Below are 12,939 nucleotides of genomic sequence, written 5' to 3'. Positions count from 1 at the left end.
AACCTTACTGTGCAAAAGTTTGTAAGTTTGATTAGGTCCCATTTGTTTATTTTTGCTTTTATTTCTATTGCCTTGGGACATTGACCTAAGAAAACATTGGTATGATTTATGTCAGAGAGTTTTGCCTATGTTCTTATTTAGAAGTCTTATGGTGTCATGTCTTATATTTAAATCTTTAAGCTATTTTGAGTTTATTTTTGTGTATAGTGTGAGGGTGTGTTCTAAATTCATTGATTTACATGCAGCTGTCCAACCTTCCCAATGATTCTTGCTGAAGAGACTTTCTCCTCACTATATATTTTTGCCTCTTTTATAAAAGATTAATTGGCTGTAGGTGTATATGTTTATTTCTGGGCTCTTCATTCTGTTCCATTGATTTATATATCTGTTTTTGTGTCAATACCACACTATTTTGATTACTGTAGCTTTGTAGTGTTGTCTGAAGTATGGGAAACTTGTGTCTCCAGATTGTTCTTGTTCCTCAGGATAGATTTGACAATTCTGTGACACTTCCTCTTTCTCTGCCTTACCAAAGTGTCCTGTATTTGCACCAGGTGCATATGACTGCACCAAATAGACTGTTCTGTGATCATTGTCTGCCTGTCTCCCTCTCCCACTAAATATCGTCTGCTGTTCCAAAGCTTGTCAATAATTTTTTCTACTTTGACACATTTCATTTGCTGGCATACCCCCCAGGGATTTATTCAGATAAATTGTAACTCCATCCCTTCTATTCCTACTCAGGAATGTATATCATGATGCCAGTAAATGAATACAAAATTATTATAGGGATAATTGGATCCATTCTAATCTTTTAAAGTAAATATTTCACAAACGTTAGTACTTTGTTATTAGTAGAAAATCACTTGTTCTAGCCTTCTGAGGTGGCTGCACTATGCCAGTGTGCTATGGATGCCTCTGTGTAGGACCACGGGAAACTGAGAGCTGAGACTACATCACAGGTGTCTCTGTAAACCCAGCCCCTAGCACACTTCTGGACAAGAGCAGGTGCCCAGTGTGTAGTTGTTTAATTTGTAATTGGTTGATGAATTATAAAGTAATATTAACTTTTAAATAATTCCCTGGGTTTTCTTAAAAACAAAAAGGAGACTGAGGGTATAGCTGTCTTTATGTCCAGCTGCTTAAAGGCAGCTTCTAAGGCCAGAGTTCTTTAGAATTGGGTTTTCTTTCACAATACGGCCCTGAAAGAGATTGCTATTCAGGAGAAGTAGTCAACAACATAGTTAATGAGTTGGTTCACTCCAGGCATGTTATTACTGTTACACACTGGTGAGTGATTTCCAGCCTATAATTATGGGTATCTTTTGGGTATCCATATAGAATCCATTATGTGAATTCATAAATCTACTTCATATTCTTTTGGTCAGATGCTCATGTAATAATACTTCTAGGGTATCATTACTCCAAGGAGCTCACAATCACAAATAGCACGGTAGAAATAGCTTCTGTCTAAGAGAACATGGCGCTAATACTGTGTTCTTTACTATTTAATGTGTGGTTTTATCCTAGTCACTTTGCTTTGCTGCAGCTTTAAAATGGGAGTTAAGTGAATAGTCTCTAATCTCTTCACTCACTCTAAAATTCTTGAGTGTAACAAGTGTTGAAAAGACTCTAGAAAGTACATGGACAGATTGCCTCCCTATAAAATGAGAATAAAAAATTGTAAAGTTTAGTCAAAATCTTTACGTATCCTTCCAAGGTGAAAAGACTGGTGCCTTAGCCCATGAGTCACAGGAGACAGTGAGCTCCCTGTCCATTTCTTAAAAAAAAGGATACCTAGTCTGGGGTTGGGAAAACAAGGTAATCACTGGAAGGATCCCTGATTTGCCACATGACTGGTACTCATGGATTGTGTCTTGGAATGGCTCCATAATTAGAGCCAGACAAGATCCTTCAGGGAGTATAGTAGTGTTTGGATTGGAATTTAGACAGAGCAGTGCTGCTCTGGCATTTAGGATTTATGAATCTGTAGGCATCCTCACCAAATGGCAACCCACTCCAGTGTTCTTGTCTGGAGAATCCCAGGGACGGGGGAGCCTGGTGGGCTGCCATCTATGGGGTCGCACAGAGTTAGACACGACTGAAGCTACTTAGCAGCAGCAGCAGCAGGCATCCCCACCAGACTGTGAGATGTGTGAGAGGGCAGTCTGTCTAACTTGAAAGATTGATGTGATGGGAACTGGAGTCCAAGTGAAAGATGCATCTTTGGGCGGGGTCGGGATCTCCCGGCCCGCGGTTGCTGGGCGGTCTGCTCGCTGCGGCCCCGCGCTAAGACCATGTACTGGCGCTGCGCAGCGCTGGTGGGGACTCGGCTCGTTCCGGTCAGGAACAGCTCAGCGGGCCGGCTTGAGGGGCCAACGGGAATTTCGGGCTCTGGGATGGGGAACAGCACATCGTCATCTTTGGGAAACGCAGCAACTGCTCCCGTTAATCAGATCCAAGAGACCATTTCTAATAATTGTGTGGTGATTTTCTCCAAAACATCTTGTTCTTACTGTACGATGGCAAAAAACCTTTTCCATGACATGAATGTTAACTATAAAGTGGTGGAATTGGACATGCTTGAATATGGAAGTCAGTTTCAAGACGCTCTTCACAAAATGACTGGTGAAAGAACTGTACCATGAATATTTGTCAATGGAACTTTTATTGGAGGTGCAACTGACACTCATAGGCTTCACAAAGAAGGGAAATTGCTTCCACTAGTTCATCAGTGTCACTTAAAAAAAAGTAAGAGGGAAGAACCTTAGTGATGTAAGTGAATATAACTTTGCTAGTAATATGTCACTATATATTTAAAATGATATTGCCTGATAATGCCTTTTAAATATTGGAAGGTGTTTTAAATATATGAATTGTCTTCATGAAAAGGTCGTACAAATAATGAACAATAAATCACTGTGGAAACAAAACAACAAACAAAAAAAAGATGCATCTTTGAGGGCAGAGAGACATACCTTCTATTGTAACATGAGGAAGAATGGAGAAACAGGTATTGAGACAGGCAGGTTTCACATATGGAGGTGAGGATATGAGGGCATTCCCATGTAATAATGTAGGTTTTCTCATGAACTATGAGTCAAGGTCATTAAGAGAGATTGAAAAGGGAAGCAGGGTAGAAGGTTTTTTGAGGGGAGGGCATATGAAATAATTGTGTTAGAGAGTGGGAAAGTGAGCTTACTAAGGAAACACTGTAGACGTTCTAGGATGTGTTGCCTGCCCATTTGAGATGAGTGTTCATGAATTTAAATGATGTGCTTTTGCATCATCAAGATACAGGAAAAGTGGATATTCAGGTTCAACAATGGTTTTGTTAGGACAGCACAGTCAAAGGCAAGAGCATACAGGGACTGATAGTTTTGATGATTACCAAAAGAGATAGCTGAAGATAGAAGATGTGTAGGTTAGTCACAGACAGAAGGTCAAGACTGAAAATTGTAGCAGTGGAGGAGACTGTTAACAGAGTAAGTGAGCTCAGAGAAATAGAAGGTGGGAGCTAGAAGTGGGATGTTGAAACATTATGGAAGGACTCACGATATGGTCATAGGAATGGCTGACTGAGATGCTGTGGAAGAAAACGTGCCTGGAATTGAGGTGGTTGAGAAACTGAGACACTGAGATGTATGATGGGTGATCTGTGTGGATGATGTCATCACTTTAAGAATGATGACAGAAGTTGTGATGATAAGAAAGATCCCAGTCTAAGATCTCTGATGTAATTCTGTCAAAGGAGGAGAGAAGTAACTGGAGATAAGACGATGGTAGCACTGAGAAGGTAGAACAGTTATTATTGCTGGCTAGGATGAGTTTCAAAGCCAAAAAGGAAGGGGGAATGATTTGAAGTTATATTGGAAAGCATGGAGTATGATCTACCTTCCAACCCTTTTGTATGTGCAATGTGAGAGGGAAATAAATAGCCTCTACTTGAGAAGAGAAAGCAATGCTGTTAGGAGGTGACCTGGTTTCATTTAAGGCAAAGAGAAGGAATGTTCAGAAAAGACATTTAAGATACAGTGTTTACTGATGAGGAATTTTGAAGAATTCAAGAGCAGCGTTTGGAAGGGAAGATGGGGTGGTGTGGTGGATCAGATTTAGGGATGTATTGAGAGAGGGGAAAGTTGATGATGGTGGAAGAGTACTGAATTTCTAAAAGGGCAGAGATAGAATCATGAATGAGAAGTCTCTACCCTGAGAGGGCCCAAGGGTCTCAGTACTTATCTCAGTGACAAGACATCTTGGGAACCTTACCTTTATGTACTTTCTGTATTGAATTGTGGGGACTTTTAGATAAAAGTAGGAGTAAAGCAAGTCTCTGGGGGATGAACTTATTTTCAAGTTATAATTATGAACTTGTGGTTCAGGTGGAACTTGTTTAATAAATGTACTGGTAGAAACCCTTAGAGCTCAGAAAGTGATAAGGCATTGGCAGTAGGATACTATCTAATAACATACAATAATTGATTGATAAATGAAAAAAAATAACTTTTTTTTTCCTCTCCACTGTAAGTTCTTTACCTGGTTGAGATTTTTGAGAAGGAGAATCCATAACTTTCACTAAATTCTCAAAGTGGTCTTTGAACCTCCAAAAGATTACCAACCACTGATCTACATGATCAATCAAACATCAAAAATTAGGTGAGTTTCTTTTTCTCTGAATTAATTGAAATTTGCACTGGTTTTATCACTTGGACACAAACAATTAATCTTTAGTTTACATATTTGAGTTCTCTGTGAATTCTTGTTATAGCATAATGAAAAATGCTATACAGAGGAACCTTATAATTTCCCATAATTACTAAGAGAGCCTTTTTAATGCACTGCACTTCATAAATCAATGAGTAAATAAACAAAGGGACAGAGTAAATAGACAAGGGCATGTTATCCCTGTGAATATACTTGATTGCAAAATTTAAAAAGTCACCATGAACTACTTGGGATGTACATTAATGGTTTGAGTAGTACTCTGCACAAAAACAAACACTTCATTAACAGATTTCATTGGAATTGATGATAATTCTGACCTGTGGTCAAAATTTTTATCTTTGCATTAAGAAAAATGTGCTGGATATGAACATTAATCATGAAAGCAAAGGAAATGAACAGCTTACTTGAATGAAGTCTCTTAGTCCAGTAAGCTATTTTCAAAAGCATTTGGAAAATCATACTTAAGGTATCTGAATAGTAGCAATGAATATGTTAATGACAACTGGTTATTTATTTACTAAAGAACTCATAAACATTTTCTAAGAACCACAGCCCTACTTCACTCCCATACCAGTCCACAATGTGACTGTATGCTATAAGTCCAGTGTGCCCTCCACTTAGAGTAAATTTTTTACAGTTAATCAATTTTAGGTTTTTCTTTTCTCTCTAATCCATAAATATAAAAATAGATGATAATTCTATTGTAAGAGACTATTTTGGCACAGATATTCAGTCTTGTTAGTTACTGAAACTAATAGTTTCCTTTGGCTTGTGATAATTTCAAATGACTTGATATGATTCAAAACAGGTTGGATAAATGGAAGCTTTAAATTAAGGTTTTATTTTACTGTTCTTAGGACAATAGAAGGTAAGTCAAATTATATAATATTATAAGCTAAAATAATAAAATTTGGAATACAAGAATAAAACTATCTCTATAATATGAACTGGATCATCTTTAATTCCCAATATGTAACAGAGGGCTTGGCTTATTGTGAGTGCTCACAAAATATTTTCGATAATGAGTGAACAAAATATAAAAATTTTTTCATACATTTTTGATGGCTAGAAGCATTGATAGTTTGGAGAGACATTGTATTATGTCTTTTTTTTTAAATTATTATTAGTCTTTTTGTGGCTCAAACTATCTATAATTAAAAATTCACATTTAAATTAACTTGGTATATATAATTAAGGACTTTCTGACTAGTGTGCATTTTCTAAGCCAACTGTACATGATCAGCAAGTACTAAAACAATTATTTACTTATTTACATATGGATGCAGGAATACCTAATAGTCAAGTAAATCATGGTTAACCAACCAGATTCTTTTAGAAAATTACTTTATTTATTTGATTTGGCTGTGCTGGGCCTTTGTTACTGTTTTATGGGTTTTTCTCTACTTGTGGCAAGCAGGGGCTACTCTCCAGTTGTAGCACTGCCTTCTCATTGCGGTGGCTTCTTTTATTGCTGAGCACAGGCTCTAGAGTACATGGGCTTCAGTAGTTGTGGCACGTGGTCTCAGTAGCTGTGGCTCCTAGTCCCTAAAGCACAGGTTCAATAATTGTGGTACACAGGCTTAGCTGCTCTGTGGCATGTGGGATCTACCCGGACCAGGGACTGAACCTGCATCTCCTGCGTTGGCAGGTAGATTCTTTACCACTGGGCCACCAGGGAAGCCCCCAACCAGATTTTATATCTAAAAAATCTTGTGATGTGATTCAACAGCAAAAAGACAAATAACTAAATTTAAAAATGGACAAAGGACATGAATAGACATTTCTTTAAATAAAATGTACAACTGATACATGAAAAGATGCTCAAAAGTCGCTAGTCATTAGGGAGATGCAAATTAAAACCACAATAAGATACCATTTTGTATCTGTTAGAATGTCTATTATCAAAAAGATAAGACAGAGCAAATTCTGGCAAGGATATGGAGAAAAGGGAACCCTTGTGCACTGTTGGTGGGATTGTAAATTAGCACAGACACTAGGAAAAATAATATGAAGGTCCTTCAAAAAATTAAAAACAAAACTATTGTGTGATCCAGCAGTTGACATTTAGGTGAGTATATCCAAAGGAATGAAAAACACTGACTCATAAAAGACATCTCCGTCTCTGTGTTCATAGCAGCATTATTTACAATAGCCAAGACATGGAAATAACTTCAGTGTCCATCAACAGATAAATGTATAAAGAAGTTATGGTTTGTGTGTATGTATGTATATATATAAACATATGGATTATACACAATGGAATATTACTCAGCCATAAAAAATGAGGAAACACTCAAGCCTTAACAGTCTTCTCTGGCTCTAAAGTTCCAGCGTGCTCACAGGAAAACACACTGTTGCTGAAGTAAGAAACTTGGTGCTCTGTTTACATCCTCACTCAACAGGCCTAAAGCACCAACTGGCTTATTCCTCCAATTCTAAACCCTTGGTAATAAGCTGCAGGGGCAAGAGGGTTCACTGACTTGCCTGAGCCAAGACCAAACTGTATTTTTCCACTAATGTTTGAAATAGAATTCAAAGTCTTTAAGATTTTACATTATTTAGCCTTCAGTAGATGTTCAGAGAAGCAATGGCACCCCACTCCAGTACTCTTGCCTGGAAACTCCCATGGATGGAGGAGCCTGGTAGGCTGCAGTCCATGGGGTTGTGAAGAGTCGGACACGACTGAGCGACTTCACTTTAACTTTTCACTTTCATGCATTGGAGAAGGAAATGGCAACCCACTCCAGTGTTCTTGCCTGGAGAATCCCAGGGACGGGGGAGCCTGGTGGGCTGCCGTCTATGGGGTCGCACAGAGTCGGACACGACTGAAGTGACTTAGCAGCAGTAACAGTAGCAGTAGCAGGTGTTCAGATACCTGACCTTTAAAGTATTTGTCCTTCCCTTTGCTTTTCCATGATTGGGCTTATTTATGAGAATATCTGAAACTTTAAATCTACTTTCGTTGGCAGTAAAAGAAGAAAAAATGAGGGCAATAAAAAGTCTTAGCTTCTATTACTGAATCGATGACCAATCCTTTCCTATCTAAGCAAGCCCATGTGACATTAAGCAGTGGTCTGTAGCAAGCACCATTGTCACTTAAAGGCCAGCCAGCAATTTTGTTACAAAATCTTCTGAGGCAGTTTGTAATTTGGTTGTTTTAATTAAACCTTCCCAGTCCAGACTACAGAGGGAAAGTACTGGGAATTTTCCACTGAACTGTCACTCTAAGTGTTTTACTGTGGATTTGATATCAGAAATGATAACAATATTTAATGCCAGATGATTGGCATAACAATGATCTTGACTGACAGCTTGTGAGCTTGGGAAGTTAAATTAAAATTGATGTGCTTATTTGTCTCTTAAACTGTCAAATCAACACATGAACCTTTTACTTTCAAAATTGCTTCATCTTGGGGCAGTTGGCTGAAATCAGTAAGTAATTCTGTGTATTTTAGCAAGAGACTAGGCTGATTTTGTTTTCCTTTTCTTCTTTTTTTGATCTTAGATGAGGATAATGAAAATGATGGTATTGGTAAATTTACCAGTGCAAACTGAGGCCATAAAGAGATGGATGTCTAAAAGAATATTTCCTTGGCTTAATTCATCTGTTCAGATAGATTAGAATATGTAAAGCAGCTAATAATGTCAATGGCTACCATTATTATTTACTCTGTGCTGGGTACTAGGCTAAAACCATTCCTGCATTTACAACTTAGAGCCACTCTTATAGAGGAAGATAATAGCACCACTTCATAGGTAATGACATTTTCTCAGACCCCACAGTTAGCAAGTGGTGGATGTGATTTCAACTTTAGCTTGCTTAACCCTGGATACCATGTTTTAAACTATATCGTAATGCTTCCTGTCACAAACCACCCACTCTCTACCAAAAATCAAATTCTTTTTCCAAGAGTCTAGGTTATGGTGAGGCTTTTTAAAATGTTTTCTTTTATCTAAAGAAAAACAATTTGTTCTAGAGTTACATACAAAAAAAAAAAAGAGAGAAAGAGAAATATTAAACATTCTATTCACGTACTTTTAGCTTAAGAACAATCATAACACAATTTTATGAAACTGAACATTATTATTTTTATTTTACTCCTATATTACAGCTGGATGGGAGAGAGAAGTGAGGTGAGGCAAAGAGAAGATGAAAAGAAGAAACGAAATGGAAGGACTAGGAAGTTGAGGGGAAAGGAAGACTGAAGGGAGTGTGGAAAGGAAGCATGGAAACAATTCCTAGTATCAGTGAGGAAGGCTCATGTACCCTCTTTGACCATCACTACTGAGAATTCTTTTCCATGCCTCTCTTTAGTCAAGGTCTTTCTTTAACATGATCAATTTTTTCGCTCCATTGGCTTCATCTACTTTGCCTTCAGAAATACACAGTTCCCTTTGAACATGAAGAAACCTTCCCTTGGTATTGAGCCCTTTTTAACCCTGGTTGAATTAGTGACTGACTTGAGATACAAGTTCTGGATATCTGTGTACCGGGCATTAGCTGCTAGGTTCTAGGAGAACAGAGTAGTACAAGAATAGATTCTTTCCTTTTCATAAGCAAAATTGCCAAGTCATTGGAATTTAATCATGGGCAGGTACATATCTCTAAGACCATACTCTATAATGATAAATCCATTGAGAATAAAAATCTGCTGAAACAGCTTATAGTGTTAGGTAGACAGATTAACCACCATAGAGATTTTGTTTTTGATTTTTAAAACTTTTTATTTCTTCTTTTTGTTTACTGTGATTACTATCTTCATTTTCTTTCTGTCTGCTCATTGTGACAGTATGATACATGACCCCCTACTAAGCTGTGCCTTGAATGTCAATTATTTCCTTATTAAAAAATCAAATATTTATTTTACTCTCATACTTTCTCTTCCTTCTATCATACATATTACATGTATTTAATATATGACTTTCTCCACCTCTTCTCCACACCCTCAAATTATTTCTTTCTAGAACTATTAGCTCAAATCATCCTTGTTTAGGAAAGCTTTATCTCAAACTGGAAGAGCTTGGTTAGAAAAGCTTTATCTTGGACAAAGTGTTAATAAGTGCAGCTTGCTAAATTTGGGAAAAGCTATTCAAATTGAGGTTCTAAGTATTATAAGTCATATATTCAAGTCCTAGATTACATTCTTTTACATCTGGAATATACCCTCTAATGATAATGGTTTCTCTCCTGAAAGGAGATGGGGTCTTGTGTGCAATTTTTCAGGGGGATTATTTTATATTTGATACACATATATCAGAAGTAAGCATGGATTTTAGAAATCTCATTTAAAAAATTATTTTATTGAAGTGTAGTTGAATCACAATATTTATTTCTAGTTTATAGTGAGGTGATTCAGTTATACATATGCATACATTATTTTTCATATTCTTTTCCATTATGGTTTTTCACAGGATATTGAATATAGTTCCTTGTGTTATATAGTTCAGTTCAGTCGCTCAGTTGTGTCCGACTCTCCACGACCCCATGAATTACAGCATGCCAGGCCTCCCTGTCCATCACCAACTCCCGGAGTTCACTCAAACTCATGTCCACAGAGTTGGTGATGCCATCCAGCCATCTCATTCTCTGTCGGCCCCTTCTCCTCCCGCCCCCAACCTTTCCCAGCATCAGAGTCTTTTCCAGTGAGTCAACTCGTTGCATGAGGTGGCCAAAGTATTGCAGTTTCAGCTTTAGCATCAGTCATTCCAATGAACACCCAGGATTGATCTCCGTTAGAATGGTCTGGCATTCCCATCTCTTTCAGAATTTTCCACAGTTTATTGTGATCCACACAGTCAAAGGCTTTGGCATAGTCAATGAAGCAGAAATAGATGTTTTTCTGGAACTCTCTTGCTTTCTCCATGATCCAGCGGATGTTGGCAATTTGATCTCTGGTGCCTCTGCCTTTTCTAAAATCTGCTTGAACATCTGGGAGTTCATATGACCTTGTTATTTATCAATTCTATATAAAATAATTTGCATCTACTAATTCCAAACTCCAACTCCATCCCTTATCCACCCCCTTACTCCCCATTGGAACAAGTCTGTTCTCTATGTCTGTGAGTCTGTTTGTTTTATAAATAAATTCATTTATGTCATATTTTAGATTCCACTTATATATGATATCATATGTTATTTGTCTTTCTCTTTCTGACTTGCTTCACTTAGTATGATAATCTCCAGGTCCATTCACATTGCTGCAGATGACATTATTTCATTCTTTTTTACGACTGAGTAGTATTTTACTATATATGTATGTGTGTGTGTGTGTGTATGTATTATATATATATATATGTGCTTAGTTGCTCAGTTGTGTCCAACTCTTTGCGACCCCATGGACTTCCAGGCTCCTCTGTCCATAGGGATTCTCCAGACTGGAATTCTACAGTGGGTTGCCATGCCCTCCTCTAGAGGGTCTTCCAACCCAGGGATCAGAGCCAGGTCTCCCGCATTGCAGGCAGATTCTTTACCATCTGAGCCACCAGGGAAGCCCATACATATACCACATATTTTTATCCATTCATCTATCAGTGGACATTTAGATTGTTGTGATTATTGTATGTCTTGATTATTGTAAATTAGAAATCTCATTTTTTGACATCCAACGATTTAGGCTTTTTGGCTTTTTGGGTATAGGGGTTGGGTGTCTGAGGGGAAAGTCCAACTTTTCTAAAAGTAATCTAAGTTCTAACTTTGTCCCATTCACCTTCTCTTATCTTAGAAACAAGACTACCAAACTCCCTTGATTTACCACAAGAGCTTCAACAACAGTATCCTCACTATGAAGGCACAGACTGTCTGCTCAAATATTAGGTTACAGTTTGCATATTTCTTAACTCCATTTTGTGTACAATCATTGTGGAGTTACTTGTTTTGGGAATTGAGTATCCCATGAAGTTGGTTATCAGATTTATTATATCAGTAGGTATAGTTCCTCTTTGTACTTCTCTCTTTAGAATTTTAAGTTATTTTTAATGATTCTGTAGATTTTGCTTACTGATATAGTAAGGAGATTTGTGTTGTGTCCATATACAGAAGAAATAAGTGGTTGAAAAGAGGGAAAACAGTTAATATGGTCATCTTTAGGGGCTTCCTTGGTGGTTCAGATAGTAAAGAATCTGCCTGCAGTGCAGAAGATCCAGGTTTGATCCTGGGTTGGAAAGATCCCCTGAGAAGGAATTGGCAAGTCACTCCAGTACTTCTTGCAAGAATTCCATGGACAGAGGAGCCTGGCAGGCTACAGGCCATGGGGCAGCAAAGAGTAGGACATGACTGAACAACTAGCACTTTCAATGTATCTATATGGCAACAACGGAATAAGTCTATATGGCAACGAGTCTAACAATCTCAGACTTTCCATTCCAAGTATGACAAACAATTGGTTTGTAAGACTTCTCTTCTTAATTAATTCAATTATCATTGTAAAATATGGTTTAGATATCTACCAGCTCGTGATTAAATTCTGATTCACCATGCTGCCTCTTCTGACAATTTGCCCTTAGAAATTTTCCAGTAGAAATGAAATCTTGAATAATGAGTATTAGCTAATTTGAGAAACTTGGAACCCAGATGAAGGATACAGAGCCAATTTATATAATGAGGTTCCAATTTATTCAGCTTTAAAAGACTATACAACATTTGGGTTATGACATTCTTAAGAATATGGTTTAGACTTGGACTCAGTAGTAAATATCCACATTTACATTCATTATGTATAATTACTACTCCAGTAGAGCAGGTGAAGTCTGAGTTTTATTAGTCATGAATAAAGAATGAAAAAAGAGATAATATATGTAAACATACTTAGTGAACTGTAATTTCTATGTAACTGTTAACAATAACAGTTCCTGTTTTAACAGTCAGGCTAGCTCTGCATTGTCAGTGTAAAAAGCGTGAAGTCCATGGTAGCTTATCGATCAGGATGCAGACAAAAAATAAATGGCTCACTTAAACCAAGTAATGGAGGAGAGCTTAGTAAAAGTACTGCTTACAAAGATGTATGGAAAGAGGACAAGGTTAAAGTAAACTAGCAGGAAATGGTGAAGCACAATAGAACTAAAAATTGTAGAGAAATGTCACCTCTCTCGGCCTGCAGAAGCAAGAAAAGAAGTTACTAGAATCCAACGAGAGAAAGCAGCTGTAGGAGTCTGTCTGAGAGGTGTTGTCTTTGGTAGAGAGACAGAGTCTCACCATGGTCAAGGGGACATGTAGCT

At 37.6% G+C, this 12,939-nt stretch overlaps 1 long non-coding RNA gene and 1 pseudogene across 2 annotated transcripts in view; both read left to right on the top strand.

Moving 5' to 3' along the window:
• The window catches only part of LOC148778343 (uncharacterized), a 76,077-nt gene that overhangs the window by 32,409 nt on the left and 30,729 nt on the right, over positions 1 to 12,939 (top strand). The window lies entirely within an intron of this gene.
• On the top strand, positions 1,742 to 3,026 carry LOC129552439 (glutaredoxin-2, mitochondrial pseudogene; annotated as a pseudogene).

Source organism: Moschus berezovskii, chromosome 3, assembly GCF_049115385.1.
Source record: "Moschus berezovskii isolate FMDL1 chromosome 3, NW_MosBer_1.0, whole genome shotgun sequence".
Classification (NCBI taxonomy): Eukaryota; Metazoa; Chordata; class Mammalia; order Artiodactyla; family Moschidae; genus Moschus; species Moschus berezovskii.
The sequence above is the reverse complement of the archived record's forward strand: the minus strand, read 5'-3'. Positions and strand labels throughout refer to the sequence as shown.